Genomic DNA, 17,900 nt, shown 5'->3' on the forward strand with positions numbered 1-17,900 from the left:
CTAAGTTGTTCTCTGTTTCTCTTTTTTTTCCCCTCTCAGTTTTCCTCTCTCTTGAGCACACACACACACACACACACACACACACACACACACACACGCACACACTGTCTCTCCTTCTTTCTCTTTTACCAAACATGAAGATCTCTTCAAGTTGATATCATCTATAGATTTAATTACCTGTTTATTAAAGTTCATTATATATGACTTATGTAAATGGTAAATTACCTATATATTTAACATTTTTAAATAAAAATTCTATGCTTTTAAAAAGAATACTTTTTATCATTTTATTGAGGCTCATACAACTCTTATCACAATCCACACATAATCAATTGTGTAAAGCACACATACATTCGTTGCCCTCATCATTCTCAAAACTCTTGCTTTCCGCTTGGGCTCCTGGAATCAGCTCCTCGTTTTCCTCCCCCCCCCCCACTTCCCCCCTCTCTCATGAACCCTTGATAAATTATAAATTATTATTTTATCATATCTTACACTGGCCAGCGTCTCCCTTCACCCACTTTTCTGTTGCCCATTCCCCAGGGAGGAGGTTATATATAGATCCTTGTAATTGGTCCCCCTTTCTAACACCCCGGCCCCCAGTATCACCACTCTCACCACTGATCCTGAGGGGTTCATCTGTCCTGGATTCCCTGTGTTTCCAGTTCCCATCTGCACTGCTGTGCATCCTCTGGTCTGACCAGGTTTTCAAGGTATAATTGGGGTCATGATAGTGGGGGGGAGGAAACGTTTAAGAACTAGAAGAAGGTTGTGTATTTCATTAATGCTACACTGCACCCTGAGTGACTCATTTCCTCCCCGTTACCCCTCTGCAAGAGATGTCCAGTTGTCTACAGATAGGCATTGGGTCCCCATCATGTGCTGCCCTCATTCACGATGATATGACCACCTCCCCTTTGGGGCTTGATACCTGGTCCCCTCCCTCGACCCTTCGTGATCATACATGCTAGTGTGCTTCTTCTATGTGGGCTTTGCTGCTTCTGGGCTAGATGGCTGCTTGTTTACTTTCAAGCCTTTAAGACCCAAGATGCTATATCTCTCGATAGCTGGGCACTATCAGCCTTCTTCCCCACACTTACTTATGCACACATTTGTCTTCAGCATTTATATGGGGAAGGTGATCCCACAATGATGATTTTTGTTCTTTGGTATCTGCTACCTGATCCCTTCATCACCTCATGATCACACAAGCTTGTGTGCTTCTTCCCTGTGGGCTTTGTTGCTTCTGAGCTAGATGGCCGCTTGTTAACCTTCAAGCCTTTAAGACCCCAGATGCTATATCTTTTGATAGCCGGGCTCCATCAGCTTTCTTCACCACGTTTGTTATACACACATTTGTCTTCAGTGATCATGTCGGGAAGGTGGGTATCCTGGAATGACCGCTTAGCTGAGCAAAGTGGTCTTGTACTAAGGGAATGCTTGCAAGGAGGCCCAATGTCCACCTACTACCCTACTACTAAACCTATAAATATATGCACATAGATCTATTTCCCCCATAATCATAAATATATTTACATATGTACATGTCTGTATTTCGGCCTCTATGTATGCCCTTTGCCTCCTACTCCTTTTCTCTATTTCCTTATGCTTTCCTCCTCTCCCACTACCATGTTCAGCCTTCATTCTGGTGTCAGTAATTCCTCTTGGTTACACTGCCCTTTGTCATTCCCTGCAAGTCCTGCCATCCCCTCCCTGCCGCTGGTTTTGAATCACTCATTGTTCCCTTGTCTCTGGGTTGGCCAACACCTCTTCCCTTCCTCCACCTCCCACTCTCCCATGTCTCCCGGGGAACGTTGGTCCCTTTGTTTTCTTCTCACATTGTTTATCCAGCCTATCTTATCTAGATAGACCTGCAGAGATAATAATATGCACATAAAATTGGGATGGCCTCCACAGCACCAAACAAAGTGGCACATAAGAACATGGGGACGACTGCAGCAACACCAACAAACTAACAAACAAAAAAGCCACTGACATACAAAATCTAAAGGAAGAAAAAAAAGGAAAAAGAAAAGCCTGTTAATAGTTCAAGGTCTGTTTGTTGACCTTTAGGAGTGTTTTCCGGACGAGTCTGATGGGTGCCATGAACTGGCCTCAAAGTCCATCCTTGATACTCCCTCGAGACCTCCTTGCTCTGCTTCCCCCGCTGCTCTATTGCACGCCCCCGGTGTTTTGTCTAAGTGTGGTGGGGTCAGCTCAGTTACACATCCCACACTGTGTCTCTGGTGCTGTCCCATGTAGGGTCATGGGTCAGTGCAGGATGTTGCATTTTGCAGTGGGGCCGGCCAAATGGTCCTCTCTGTGCATTGGTCACTCTGAGCTGGGCTATCGTCCTTTGAGCTTGGTGGGCCCTGGTGTGCTCCACTCCCTTCCTCCCCCTTCATTTGCTTCAGCTTCCTTCTGGGTATGGTAGGTCAGTTCCTTTCCCTCACCGGACAATCTATTTTCATTTTCTGTGGCACTCCCTTCCATGGTGGGGCTCGGGCTGATTCTGGTTGGGGCCAGGTGTATGGTTGGTCCAGTCTTTTTGCGGACTCCTCCATGCGTTACGTTGCCCTTCTGGTTTGGAGCATCATGGTAGGGTCTGTATGCACGTTCTAGTTCTGTGGGAACACAACCAATACTCTCCCCCTGGGTGTATTGGTGCCCTGTTCCTCCCGTGTCATCAACTAGTTTCTCCTCACCCTGATTCTCCCTTCTCCTGCCCCCCTTCCCCTTCTTTTTGTTGGACTTTCATGTACCTTCCTGGGTGTGGTCTGCCCTCCCCACAACTATCTATGCTACCACCCCTTTATTGCAAGATAGCTGTCTATTCTTTTATTCCTGCCGTGCTGATTGTACTTGCCTCAGGGAACTCATGTGCTGATTGTACTTGCCTCAGGGAACTCATGTTATACCTGTCCTTTTGAGATTGGCTTACCTCGCTTAACATGATTCCTTCCAGCTCTTCCCGTGAAACGAGGTGTTTCATGTGATCGTCTGCACTTTTCAGTGCTGCATAGTACTCCATTGTGTGTATGTGCCAGAGTTTATTAATCCACTCTTCTATCAGTGGAAACTTAGGCTGTTTCCAAGTCTTTGTGAGTGTGAATTGTGCCGCAATAAACATTGGAGCGCGGCTGGTAGTGTTTTATTTGTTACCTCCACTGGGTATATGCCTAGTAGAGGGATGGCTGGGCCATAAGGTAGATCAATTTCCATTTTCTTTAAGTATCTCCAGATTGCTTTCCACAGTGGCTGTACAAATCTACATGACCACCAGCAGTGGAGGAGGGTTCCTACTTCACCACATCCTCTCTAACACTTGTTGCTCTCTGATTTCCTGATTTGGGCTAGCCTCAGGGGTGTTAGGTGGCATCTCATGGTTGTTTTAATTTGCATTTCTCTTATGGCTAATGACTGGGAACACTTTCTCATATGCTTGTTGGCCATATAAGTCTCCTCCTTAGTGAAAGTTATTTTCAGCTCTTTTGCCCATTTCTTTAGGGGGTTAACTCTTTTCCTCTTTTTGCAGGTCATGAGGGTGTTCTAGATTTTAGTAATGAGCCCTTTGTCAGATGTTTCATTATTAAAAATCTTCTCCCAGTCTGTGGGTTGTATTGTCACCCTCTTGGTAAAGCCTTTTAAGGTGCACAGGTGCTTTATTCTTATTAAATCCCATTTGTCGATTTCCAGTTCACCTGTGTGTGTACCCTTCCCTATTGCAGTGAGCCCATGAATTCCCTGCGCCAGTGCTCTGAGGTTTGTCTGGATTCACTCCTTTATGGTCCTGATGGTTTGGGGTTTGACTTCTAGGTCTGTGATCCACTTTGAGTTTATTCTTGTGCATGGGGTGAGTAAACGTCTTGTTTCATATTTCTACATGTGTATATCCATTGTTTCCAGCACCACTTATTAAAAAGGGCATCCGATTCCCACTTGATGGTTTTGGGACCCTTGTCGAAGATCAGTTGTCTATATGTTGATGGTTTTTATTCCTGGGCTTTCTATTCTTTTCCACTGGTCTGAGTGTCTGTCATTGTGCCCATACCATGCTGTTTTAGCCACTGTAGCTGTGTAATAGGCATTAAAATCGGGTAAAGCGAGTGCTCCAACTTTGTCCTTCTTCTTGAGTTTTCTACTAATTCTGGGTTTCTTCCCTCTCCATATGAAACTGGTGATCAGTTTTTCGAATTCTTTGAAGAAGGTTGATGGTATTTGCATTGAACTTGTAAAGTGCTTTAGGAAAGAGTTTCATCTTTACTATGTTAAGCCTTCCAATCCATGGGCAGGGGATGTTCTTCCATTTGTGGAGGTCGCTTTTGGTTTCCTGTAGTAGGGTCTTATAGTTTTCCTTGTATAGGTCTTTAGTTTCTTTGGTTAAATATATTCCTAGGTATTTCAGTTTGCTTTTAGCTACTGTGAAGGGTACTTCCTTCTTAATCCCCTCTTCCATGGTCCTGTCCAATATATATAGAAAATCTACTGACTTCTGTTTATTGATCTTGTATCCTGCCACTCTTCCACATTCCTCTATCACTATAAGTACTCCTGTTGTGGAGCTTTTGGGGTTTTCGATGTACAGGATCATGTTGTCTGCAAATAGTTTCACCTCCTCCTCTCCCATTTGAATACTTTTGCTATCCTTCTGCTGTCTTATGTTGTTAGCCAGAACCTCCAAGATGATATTAAATAGAAGTGGGGACAGGAGGCATCCTTGTCTTGTAGCCTTTTTCAGTGAGATTGCTTTTGTCTTTTGTCCATTAACAATGATGTTGGTTGTCGGCCTTTCATAGATAGCTTGTATCAGCTTGAGGAACTTACCTTCCAATCCTATCTTCATGAGTGTCTTAAATAGGAATGGGTGTTGGATGTCAAATGCTTTTTTTTTTTTTTTGCATCTATGGATATTATCATATGGTTTTTATCCCTTTTCTTCTCAATGTGATGTATAATATTCTATATTCCACCAACTTTTGAGCTGTACCACAAAGTCAGGAAACCTCAGAGGGACTCACCGAAGAAGCAATTAAAAGGAAAAATGAGGTGCTTGATTATATCAGTTGGTATCCTTCCCATGATTTCTGCTTCTTGATGCCCATATCTTTTAATAATTCCCTTGCTTCTAACTAATAGAATATGACAAATGTTATCATATTCCTTTACCTTATAAATGAATTCATCTCAGTGGAATGAAGAGAGGGGGATGCTTCTAATAGCTTTAATAAAGGCAGTGTCCAGGTTGGACTATGATATTTGTGGCAATAAACTTCAGGAGGCCTCTAACTGACAGAAGCCTTTGGGACTAGATAGATGCCTCTAGCACATAGCCAGCAAGGAGCTGGTGCCATCGGCTAGACGGCTATAAAGCAAATAAATAATGCCCCAAACTAGAATACACTTGAAATGCATCCCAATCAAATTCTTCCCTATTAGAGCCTCCAGATGAGACTATATAGGAACAAAGGATCTAGCTGAGCTGTGCCTAAATTCCTGACACCCAACATATGGATTAGTAACTATTTGTTCCTTGAAGCTACTAAATGTAAGGTAATATGTTATATATTAGTAGAACACCAATCAAGTGAAGGCCACTGATAGTGCCCCGAGGTTCACCTCCAAGACTGTCAGTATGGGAACTACCAATGCTCAAAGGTGCTTGCAGCACCAAGAGGAATGTGTTCCATCAGAACCACTGAGGTCAGTGAAAAACCTCACATCCACAACAATTCACCATTTGTCCACTGCGAGTAGGAGAGCAACAGTAGCGTCTGCTCCTTTTCTGTACAGCAAATCCCCGTAGTGCCTCTTATTAGCTAAATGGCAACTACGATCTGCTAGTGAGGAATTTAGGAAAATATAGCTCCCTCAAATTTTTAGCACACATTTCCTCACAAAGAAACAAATGAAAGCTAGCAATGCAATAGTTAATTCTGCCTTTCGTCTCATAAATATTTTGAGTCCTAGGTGTGAGATTGGGCAAAATTCACTTAATCCATCTAATCTCAAATGCTTTACTTACACAATGTGAAAAGTAAAATCTATGGAATTGCAGAAAGGAAATGAGGATAGTACAATTCCTTGCACACAGAAATGCCTTTAAGTCATTATGAAGAGGATTCCAAAAATTCATGGAAAAATTGAAATTCCAAAGCATTTTCCCACAAAAATTTGAAGGGCTTTGCATGACTATGACTATTACTTTTAGAGATGTTGTTCTTATTGTTTATTATTAAATCACTCTGCTTCTACCCATCCTTTCTTCTCTGAGAAGAAACCTTTGTATTCTTCTCTTTCTAAAGGCCGACCTTTAGGATATGTTACAATATGTTGTTATCTCTCCTTGATGAATTCTCATGTTGTCCTTTACATAAAATTCATGGCAAGCTCTTGATTCTCATTCCAAATTCCCTTTTCTTTATTATAGAACCAAAAAATTTAAGGTTGGTTTCTCATCATTGATTAAATTTTAAAGTGTCTCCCTCTAATCTAGTTTGGGTGACTACTAAGCCCCTAAAATGTCTTTCTTCAAGTTAAGATGACATTTTTTTGTGTGTGCTCAATTTAATCATCTCTTATTATTCCTTTTTCTTCTTGAACTCTTTTTCAACATTATTTTTAAATGCAAGCCACTGACATGTTAGTTGCTCCTAAGCATTTTTTAAGAGAAAAGAATATCCATAGGAAACCAAGAAAGTGGAATTATTAAGAGAGGCTTCCCCTTCCACTTGAAATATTTAGAGGGGAGTCAGGAGAGAAGCCAGTGGCACAGTCATGATTCATGGGGTCAGTGGTCCATATTTCAGCACTAGCTTCCCTTTCTCTGCAACAAAAAGTTGACTGTTCCAGTTTATTCATTTTTCTTCACTCTGACTTATTCCCAGGAAGGTAGAGAAATCCAGATTATATCAGGATGACAAATCTAAATATATACCTTCCACTCCTGTCAGAGTAAACCAGCCCCTAACACATCATCATGGGTCCGGTAGGAGCAATTGTACAGCGATAATAAGTAAAGATTATATTAAAGTCATAAAGAGCATGAGAGATAGAAATAATGGAGTCAGACACATTTCATGGTAACATGCTCACCTCAGCCTCACTTGGTGGTCAACATGGAGAGCGGGGGAGGGGGAGGAAGACAAGGGGAAAGGGAACAGGGGAGTGAGGGCGGGAGAGGAGAGTAGGAACAAATGAAAGGCTAAGAGGGGAGCCCGAGAGAGAGCTCTTTATTGCTAACGCAGGCCTATATATCTTTGGGGGGCATGCAAGTCCACTAATTACAGGGAAAGACATACATCACAGGAAGATGTTGTACTATAGGTTATACAGCAATGAAAGGGGGACAATCTAGGGATATACATGCAATAGGAAGAGGAGGGATTGTGGGTATACATGTGACAAGAAGGGCAGATCCTAGATTCATGATGGTGGCCTTACTTTGGATGTCACTAAGCAGGTTTGACCTGTTCTCTGGATCTCCATAGAAACAATTGTCAGTAGGGTGTAAACCCACCCACAGGAACCAAGCTAATGGTTGCAAGCCTTTAAGGATAAGTAGCCCATTGTTCCTAACAGCAGGGAGCAGGCTCTAACTGTGGTGGGACCAGACAATTGTCTGGCAACTGACTGCCTTCAGGGAGGATGTCTCTAAGCATCTGACCTCCCCCCATGTGCTAGAAAATAGCCTCTAATGTTTGACATGTCTTGGGGGAGACAAAGCTGGGGGAAAGTCTCTTTATAATCCCACACACTCCTCTCTCATCTTTGTGTTGAAGGGTTTTGTGGGGGGTGGGGGGAGAAATAAGAGAAGAGACAGTGTGGTGGAAAAATGGTTTGTTCCCTTTATTGTCTTATTGTTTTCTTTATATGAATGATCAGTGTTACTAATTTTGATTGATTCTTTTTAAAATTATGTTTGATTTTTTTCAAGTCGATAAAAACTTTTATTGCAGATCCTATAACTTTGCCTTTTCTTTTCCCTTTTCCCTACCTCTGTCCCGCCATCATTGAGAACAATATATGCTCAAGAGAAACTTATGACAACCAAAATTGCAGTCTTTACATAGAAAAACTCAAAAGGAAACTCACTGCCATTGAACCAATTCTGACTCCTAGTGAACCCTTGGTGAGTTTGCCAGACTCTAACTGTTCACAGGAGTGGAAAGCCTAGTCTTTCTCCTGAAGAGATGCTGATGATTTTGAATTGCTGACCACGAGCATCTGCAGCTGACACATAGCCCCTATACCACAGGGGTTCCTAATATAGAAAGACAGATGTATTTAGCCAAAGGCATTTGAGATTCTTGACTTTTGTTAGGCTGCTTCTGAAAATGATGTGGATGTTTGCTACCATCCAGTGGGTCTCTGCCCCAAGGCAACCAAATGCACGATAAAACAAAATGCTTCCTGGTCTTGTGCCTCCCACCTCCAAGAGGACCACTGTTATTGATTGGGTTTCCTTGGTTATAATTGTTCAAAGGATGTTACCAGGCTTTCTTTCTAGTCCATCTTAGACCAGAACCTGTGATAAATCCTCTTTAGTGTCACATCAAAATACAAACCAGCCCTGACAGATAGAAGGTAGCTGTCTATGGGTGTATTGGCCTGCAATCTAACCCTAGTCTCCTTATGTGGAAAGTCAAGATAGCAGCACTGAAGTTCCAATGCCTTTCTATACACAGAGGCAAATGGATACATTTTAAATATTTCCTACAAATCAAATATTACCTCACCAATGACTGGATGTGTTAGGTCTCTCTCTGGGAGAAATACCTTGGTCCTTGGCTTCATGTGAGAGAGAATTCATGCCCAAGCCTGGTTTGTGATCCTAGTGAGTTTATAAAGGATAGAAGCAGCACAAAGGTGTAGGAGCATGGCCGGCCACGCTGCACTGCAATGGGAGGGAAAGCACCAGACAGAAAACTTCTGGCTGTTTCTGACCCCCTGCCCCCTTCGCACCCTCCCACCCCCGCTGGCAGGTGTGGTTGACGGGACTGGTAACCCCATTGACTGAATTAAGCCCACCTGGCCTGGATGGTGTCCCACCCAGGTTTGCCAGCTTCCTGTCTCAAAGACCTGAATGTGTGCGTGCCCTATAACCTCAAGCAGCTTTTGACTTCCTGTAATGGGGGGTGGGGGGGGGCTTTGGCATGTAGAGGGACAACCCTCATTCTGCCTTTAGCTCCCTAACAGATATATCATGAAAAAGTGATTTCTTATGTATCGAACTACAGAGAATATTGCTTTATCTCTTCCCTTTATAGAAACTATTTTATTTCCATAGTTAATAGAAAGATAATATAAAACAACTATTAGATTAATGCCAGTGCCATGGCTTTGATAATAACCAGGCTCCCTAATAAAGCATTCATTGTCCTAGATTCAAACCCGATTCACAGCAATGCTTATCGGACAGAGTAGAACTCCCAAGTGGGTTTTCAAGGTTATAAATTTCTACAAGAGGAGAAGATGTCATTCCTCACCCTACCCCCACTCCACAGAGAAGCTGGTGTTAGCTTTGAACTTTTGAACTTGAGGTGAACAAGCAGCTCAATGGGTAACCGACCACATCACCAGGATTCCTCCAGACCTCCTAAATTAAATAGATAAGTACGATTCATTTAAAGGAGAAATAAAGTATTTTCTGACACACCTTTGTGTTGTCCATTTGTTGATGTTTTTATGTTACCTATTTCCTAATTTTACTGCATATAGAATAAAATTCGGGAGAAGAACCCGGAAGACACATATATATTGTGCCGTCTAGATAGTAAGTTGCCTCTGGCAGCAGGGAGAATAGTCTGCAGACATGTCATCAAGATTCATCACTATAGTTATTGCTGCACATGAAGAGAAATTTAGTCTTAAAAAAACATAAAGCATAAGGCTTTTGAGAACTGCTATTTAAAATGAGACCAGAGTGAATTGTTTTAATGCAAATAAAAGCATTTTGACAGAAATTGTCTTTGAATTGAATGCACCAACCATTGGAATTATCTAAGAAATAAAGTACTGCGTTTTAATTATCAAGTAAAAGCAACACAAATAGGGGCGATTATGAAGTTTATAACTGAATATAGAATTTAAAATTTAACTCATAGGTGTAAATGAAGAAAGACAAAGAAAAGATTGCCAGTAAAATTAGAAACTATCTGGTTAACTTCAATATGAGAAATAAAGACATGCAATATAAAACAGCCCTTCATTGTTTTAATCCATCTCATTTAAAAGCACCTTCCAACTGTGCTACAATTTTACTAGCTTGAAAAATGGACGGATATTAATCACCGGTCAAATCTACCTCTTCAGTGCCAGGGACTAATTGATAGAAGAGTTTATGCTGTCAAATGACCACTTGTATTAGAATGTCATAGTTTATGGATCCATTGTTCACATTCCTTGGTCCCACACTAGATGTACTCTATGAAAATTTCTGATACTTGGCCTGGAAATTTTAAAATTTTCCAAGGTCTTCGGGTTAGTCTAATACATACTAAATTTAAGAATCACTATTCTAAAGACTAAAAGTCTTTATATCCAATACTCTCTTACTATCAAACACATTTGTCAACTAGAATAATAATGAAGAAAAATTTCAAAAGAGAAAAAAGTTCAAGAAAATCATCAAAAGCACATAATTTTGCATAGCATTGAGTTTCAAAAAAAGTATCATGATAAAAGAGGAGACACAAAATGGTCTCATAGTTAATTTACACCAAAACAATAATAACCTTAACAAAGAGCAAAATTGTGGGTCATTGGGTTACAAAAGTGGGGGTGCGGGATCAGTAAACAATCAGTTTTCTTGCATTGATTACACAGACCAAGAAAAATTTTTGTTTTTCTTGGTGTCTTGGTTTTTAGGTCTGTTCCTTGAGTTGTTCGAGGTGTCAATTGAGAGAATTCCCTTGGTGAGGCCACATCAGCTCTAATTTCTTAGATGTGATGTTTCACTATATGGTCAACTATCCATTTATTAGTTTATCATCCTAGTTTTCAATATGAACATAATTCAAACCGACGAAATACAAGAGAAGACCAAAAAGGTAAGAGATATTTGTAAAAGAACTAAGGATTAAAGGACTTCCAGGGAAGTTGTATGTGAATCCAGGATGGCTGTTTACTCACAGAGTACCCAATCACAAAGCCAATGATGTAAATCCACAAGTCACTCTTCACAGCTTAAATGATCTCAGAAGTTTGACTGGGACACTCTTCACTTTCAATAGCATCCAGCTTATTGGAATAATTCACTTTTTTTTTGCTCCTGTGACAGAGACCTCACATCATGTGGAAGCTGTACTTATGTACTGCAGGATGCACACCATTCTTAGAGGAAGCTTGAAGTTCATTGCTACATGAGCTTTTTTAACTTGACCATTGACTATCAAGCCCACAGAAGAATATTTTACCTCAGAGAGTTCTTGGTTCTTCTTCAACTATTTAAATGACAGCTACACAGGATAGCTTTTCTTTGATTATTTCTAAATTAATTGATTTGGTACCTTTATTACATTAGAAAAATTCTTTCACATTTGTGTTAGTCTGAGTAGACTAGAGAAACAAATTCACAGACATTCATATGTGAATAAGAAAGAGCTTTATATACAAGAGCAATTGAATATTGAGAAGATTGAGAAAACATCCCAGGACAGTCCAGATCAAGTTCATAAGTCTGATAATAGTCCATATGGCTGATACCAATCTATAAAGTCCTCTTTAGACTCACGAAACACATGCAATGATGCCAAATGCAGGAAGATCCACGCCAGTAAGTGGTACATCTTGTGGATCCATTGGTGTTGTAAGCATGTCAGCGCTGGCATATGGTTCGTTCACCTCTGAGGCTCTGACTGCCATCAGCCTGTCTCCATGGGGTCTCCATGTGGTTCCTCCAGCTCAGGGCACTAGCATAACTCCATGTGTCTTTTCAGCTGGAATGTCTCTCTGGGAGTGAGCAGACAGAGAGAGTATCTCCCGCCTCCAAGGAGGAAATTCAGAAACTCCTAGAATCCTCAGGAGAAGGCTATGCCCACAGTGGCTATCACCTGATTGACAAGCTAGACTCCACCCCTACAATCTTAATCCTCAAATTGACACCACATTATGTAACTACCAAAACATTTTACACTTACCTACATTTAAACTGTAGGTCCAGCCCATACTCAGGGGCAAAGTCCTATCCAGGACATGAACACAAGGGATGAAGAACCATAGAGACCACCCTATGATCTGTCATCCAAAATTCCTGAGAGACAATTGGTCCCTTCTCCAGACACACTCTCTACTAGCTATCTTTAGTCTATAACAGTGGTTCTCAACCTGTGGGTCGTGACCCCTTTGGGGGTTGAATGACCTTTTCAGGGGATCAACTAAGACCATCAGAAAACACATATTTCCGATAGTCTTAGGAACCAAGACACTGCTCCTCCATCTGTCTCCAGGCGGATCCACCCACATGCAGATAGACCCACATACAAGTACCTAGCATGATAACACATCACGTCAACCCCATCACATACGCCCTATAGAAATACAGGTGTATGTGACGGAGTTGGCGCCATAATGTATTTATGCAGACGAGTCACAAATGTGTAGAGAGCAGCTACTATGTAGAGAGTAGCTCCTGTGTAGAACGCAGCTGCTGTGTTGAAAGCAGCTACTCTGTTAAAGCAGCTGCTGTGTTGAAAGCAGCCATTTTGGAGGTAAAATGACACTTCATGAATTATAATTACTGGGTAAAGGTAAAATCATGTCCTGTAAAATCACCAACTACTGCAACAACAAAAATATCTGTACCATGGGAACTTAATCTGGATGCTGATCTGTCTTTTTATATTCAGCTGTGGTTGATGTGAGTACTGCCCCCTTGTGATAGTAACAGGTATGTAAAAAAAAACATAATGGTAAATCATAGGAATCTTTAATAAACTGTATTGACTTAACAATGCCATGTATCATCTTTTGTATTATTAAAGCTATTGCTATATATTATTTTCATTAGCAAACCATCCCATGACGATGATTGGGTAGAGAAGAACGTTAAGAAAAAATATATAGTGAGGATTTTTTAACAGTATGGTTTTACCTCAATAATTACAGCAGGAATTGAGAAACCGCAATGTGTTATTTGTTGTGAGGTTCAATCAGCTGAATTTATGAAGCCGAACAAATGAAAACACTATTTTGATAGCAAGCATCTGAGCTTTGCCAGCCAGGATACCAATTACCAGTTTTTTAGAAGCAAAGCTGATGGACTCAAGAAAGCCAGACTTGACACTGGTAGCAAGTACCACAAACCAAGCATAGCAGCTGTTGAAGTTTCATATTTGGTGACACTCAGAATTGCCAGGGCTATGAAACTTCACACCATTGCTGAGAATTTAGTGTTGCCAGTCACGAAAGACATTGTTCAAGTTATGATTGGAGACAATTTGTTATGAAATTGAGTGCAATTTCCTTATCTAATGACACTATCCACAGATGACATGTCTGCTGATATTCTTGATCAGGTAATCCAGGAAATTAAATCTGCTCCACTTCCAATATTTAGCAACCAACTTGATTAATCTACAGACATTTCAAACTGTTCAGTTACTGGTTTACATGAGGTATATTAATGATGGTGACTTTAAGGATGAATTTCTTTTTTGCAAACCTTTTGAAACAACTACTGCACGTGATGTATTTGACACTTTGGTTCATTTCTGAAAGAGCATAAGGTATCTTGGGAAAAGGTTTGTGGTGTTTGCACAGATGGTGCTCTAGCTATGCTAGAATGTTGATCTGGATTTCAACGTTTGGTACTGAGTGAGTCACCAAAAGTCATTGGAACTCACTGTATGATTCATCGGCAAATATTAGCAACAAAGACGCTGCCACAAGAGTTACAAGAAGTAATGAAACACATCATAAGTTCTGTCAATTTTGTAAAGGTGAGCTCTTTAAACAGTCGACTGTTTTTGCAACTGTGCAACGAGTTGGATGCACCCCAAAATGCTCTGCTATTTCACACTGAAGTTAGATGGTTGTCAAGAGGAAAAGTTTTAATGCATGTTCTTGAGCGTCATGATGAACTCAAAAATGTTTTCAATCAGAAAGCAAGACCGTAGTTCGAAGCACTTTTCAGCGATAAAAGTGAACTGCAGAAAATAGATTACTTAGTTGCCATCTTTGCCATCTTGAATGAGTTAAGTTTATCATTGCAAAGACCAAAGGCAACATGCCTTGATTTGTCTGAAAAGATCCGATCATTCCAACGGAAACTTCAGCTTTGGCAAAACAAAAAACAAAAAAAAGATGAAAATAAAATTTGCATGTTGTCTACTTTATTTACTTTCTTTGAAGAACATGACATTGAACCAGAAAAAAGGATTGCAATGATCATTTTTGTGAAAGAACACTTGCACATGTTTGCAAAGGAAATTTCATCATACTTTCCAAATCTACCTGACACCTTATTTGCACTTGCCAGAAGCCCATTTGCAGTCAAAATTGAAGATGTTCCTGAGTCAGCACAGAGGAGTTCATTGAACTTATTAACAGCGATGCAGTGAGAACTGATTTCTCTACAATGCCGGTTACAAAATTCTGGATCAAGTGTTTGCAGTCATATCCTGTTCTGTCTGAGATTGTGTTGCACCTTCTTCTTCCATTTCCAACCACATATCTTTGTGAAACAGAGTTTTCCAGCTTGTTGGTTATCAAGTCTAAATACAGATGTAGACTTGTGGAAGATGATCTTCGTTGTGCTCTTGCAAAGACGGCCCCGAGAATTTCTGATCTGGTGAGAAAGAAGCTATCTCAATCTTCCCACTGACGTTGACTTTTTACCCATACTGTCACAAGATTTAGTTTAATGTTGTGATATTAAGACTGCTACCCATGCTACACCATGCTTCAAGACAAAATTTCATTTATTTGTCATGAGAAATAAATATCTCACAATATATAATTACATATTGTTTTTGTGATTAATCACTATGCTTCAATCATGTTCAATTTGTAACAATGAAAATACAACCTGCATATCTGATATTTACATTATGATTCATAACAGTAGCAAAATTATAGTTATGAAGTAGCAACGGAAACAATTTTATGGGTGGGGGTCATCACAACATGAGGAACTGTATTAAAGAGTCACGGCATTAGGGAGGTGGAGAACCCCTGGTCTAGAAGATAACACTCTCTGTGTATGACTGCATGTAAAACCCAAACCAAAAAACGTGCCTCTGGTCCCCAGTCTAGTTAGACTTGAAAGTCCCCCTTTCCATTTTCTCTTAGAGATTTCCCCATAAATTGAGAAAAGAAAACAGAGTTGATTTAAATTTACAGCTACACTATGAGTATCAGAATAAAACTGTTGTTGACAGGCTTTTTAATGGCGTTTCTTTGGGAAATATATCAAAAAGCTTTCTTGCAAGATGCCTCTGGGTTGATTAGAACCTGAACCTTTTGGGTAACAGCCAAATGTGGTAACCATTTACAACACCCAGTAAACTCCTTTTCTGTCTTCTTTCCTCCTGAAATTCTTCCACTTTGTGGTTGTTGTTGGTGGTGGAGTTTTTGTTTGTTTATTTGTTTTTACCTGCTCAAAGAGCACTTTAATTCTGTGTATATATGGTCGATTGTTCTTTTTCTCTAGTTTATGGAGCTGTTTCTGAAAGGAGGATTGTTCCTTTTGAAGCTAGCTGCTTTGCCAAAGCATGAACCTGAAATCTGGTCATCCATGATTACTTTAGTCTTTTGCAAAATCTATTTTTCTTTAAATGTTTCTCTCATAAGCATTACATATTAACTATATGGACTTTAGCATGGAGAAATTTTGTTCTACTCAGAAACCTTTTTATTTAACTCTACTGGTTCTAAAAGATGTTTCTAAAGTCTTGGTGTTCCAGAATCCTAAAGAAAGTAAACAACTTCATGTTAAAATTTCGTTTCCATCAATCACTTCCCTTTAATGTCTAATTTCATTTTCTTTTATTTTTTTAAATCATTTTATTGGGGGCTCATACAACTCTGATCACAATCCATCCATCCATCCATTGTGTCAATCAATTTGTACATTTGTTGCCCTCATCATTCTCAAAACATTTTTTCCTACCTGAGCCCTTGGTATTAGGTCTTCATTTATTTATTCCCCTCCCTCAGCCTTCCACCCTCACAAACCCTTGATAATTTATAAATTGCATTTGTTATTCATTATGGTAGTTGACATCACTTACCTGCTGAACAATGTGAAATCTTATTTGAAATGTATGCATCAAAGTCTATGAGAATTTACAAGCTCATAAACAGGCATTCTGGACTGAGATCATCTAATATGAAAGTATCTCATTAAATAAATTATGTCTTACACAGTCCGATGTCTCCCTTCACCTGCTTTTCTGTTGTCGATCCCCCAGGGAGGTTCCACCTTTCTCCCCGACCTTCCCCTTACCCTTCTAGTATCACTACTCTCATTATTGGTCCTGAGGGGTTTATCTGTCCTGGATTCCCTGTGTTTCCAACTCTGATCTGTACCAGTGTACATCCTCTGGTCTAGACAGATTTGTAAGGTAGAATTGGGATCATGATAGTAGGGGTGGGGTGGGGGGGAGGGAGCAATAAAGAACTAGAGGAAAGTTGTATGTTTCATCATTGCTATATTGCACCCTGACTGGCTCATCTCCTCCCCATCACCCTTCTGTAGGGGTATGTCCAGTTGCCTACAGATGGGCTTTGAGTCTCCACTCCACATTCCCCCTCATTCACAGTTACATGACTTTTTGTTCTTTGATGGCTGATACCTGATCCCTTCGACACCTTGTGATCACACAGGCTGGTGTGCTTCTTCCTTGTGGGCTTTGTTGCTTCTCAGCCAGATGGCCACTTGTTTATCTTTAAGCCTTTCGGTGTTTTTAAAAGATATTTTAAATCTTCTCATTCTCCTCACTTATCCAGGATGTTTCTTTAGTTTGTCAAAGAGTTTTACTTATACCGGAACACTTATATTAGATGTCATCAAATTGGCACAAAGAATGATATAAGCCCCCCAATACTAATCCTACCTGGAAGCAGAGTTTCCTTTTGAGTAATTGAATTATGCTGATGGCTATGATTAAACATTTGCTAAAATTAATTTCTTTAATGAGATACTTTCATATTAGATGATCTCAGTCCAGAATGCCTGTTTATGTGCTTGTAAATTCTCATAGACTTTGATGCATAAATTTCAAATAAAATTTCACATTGTTCAGCAGGTAAGTGATGTCAACTACCATAATGAATAACAAATGCAATTCACTCGGCAGTTAATCGAACTGCCTGGCTTAATATCAGGGAAGGAGTGTGGCACCCAAGTCCTGGTAGTTTCAGTTGCCTCACATGCCTGTGAAATTTGGACATTGACTCAAGAAGACTGAAGAAGGCTCTCTGCATCTGGATTGTGGTGCCGGAGAGGAACAGTGAAGGTACCATGGACTACTTAAAGGACAAACAATTGTGAGGACGGCACAGAACCACGCCGTGTTTCCTTCCATTGTGCATAGAGTTGCCATTGGCCAGATGGACTCAAAGGCACCTAACAACCACAACAGCAGCCTTGTTTCTGTGAGAAGGATGATGCTGGGTGGCACATAACGATGTACAAATGCCTCCATACAAGAAAAACCTAGACACATGTCGTGTTCACTAAACTCTCAATAAATACTAGCAGTATTAATTTGCCACTATTTTATTCTCCACTTGCCTTTTCTTATAGGAAGGAATAACTAAAATTACCTAAATCCTGTTACCTGTTAGGCTTTTATTTATTGCTGTACATGTAGACTTTGTTTTATTTTTCACATAATTCTTGAGTAGAAGACAACTGTTTCATATTTTATAAATTATGATGATACATATGACAGAGACAA

This window comes from Echinops telfairi, unplaced genomic scaffold, assembly GCF_000313985.2.
Source record: "Echinops telfairi isolate 266 unplaced genomic scaffold, ASM31398v2 ScPeMD7_70;HRSCAF=299, whole genome shotgun sequence".
In the NCBI taxonomy this organism is placed as follows: Eukaryota; Metazoa; Chordata; class Mammalia; order Afrosoricida; family Tenrecidae; genus Echinops; species Echinops telfairi.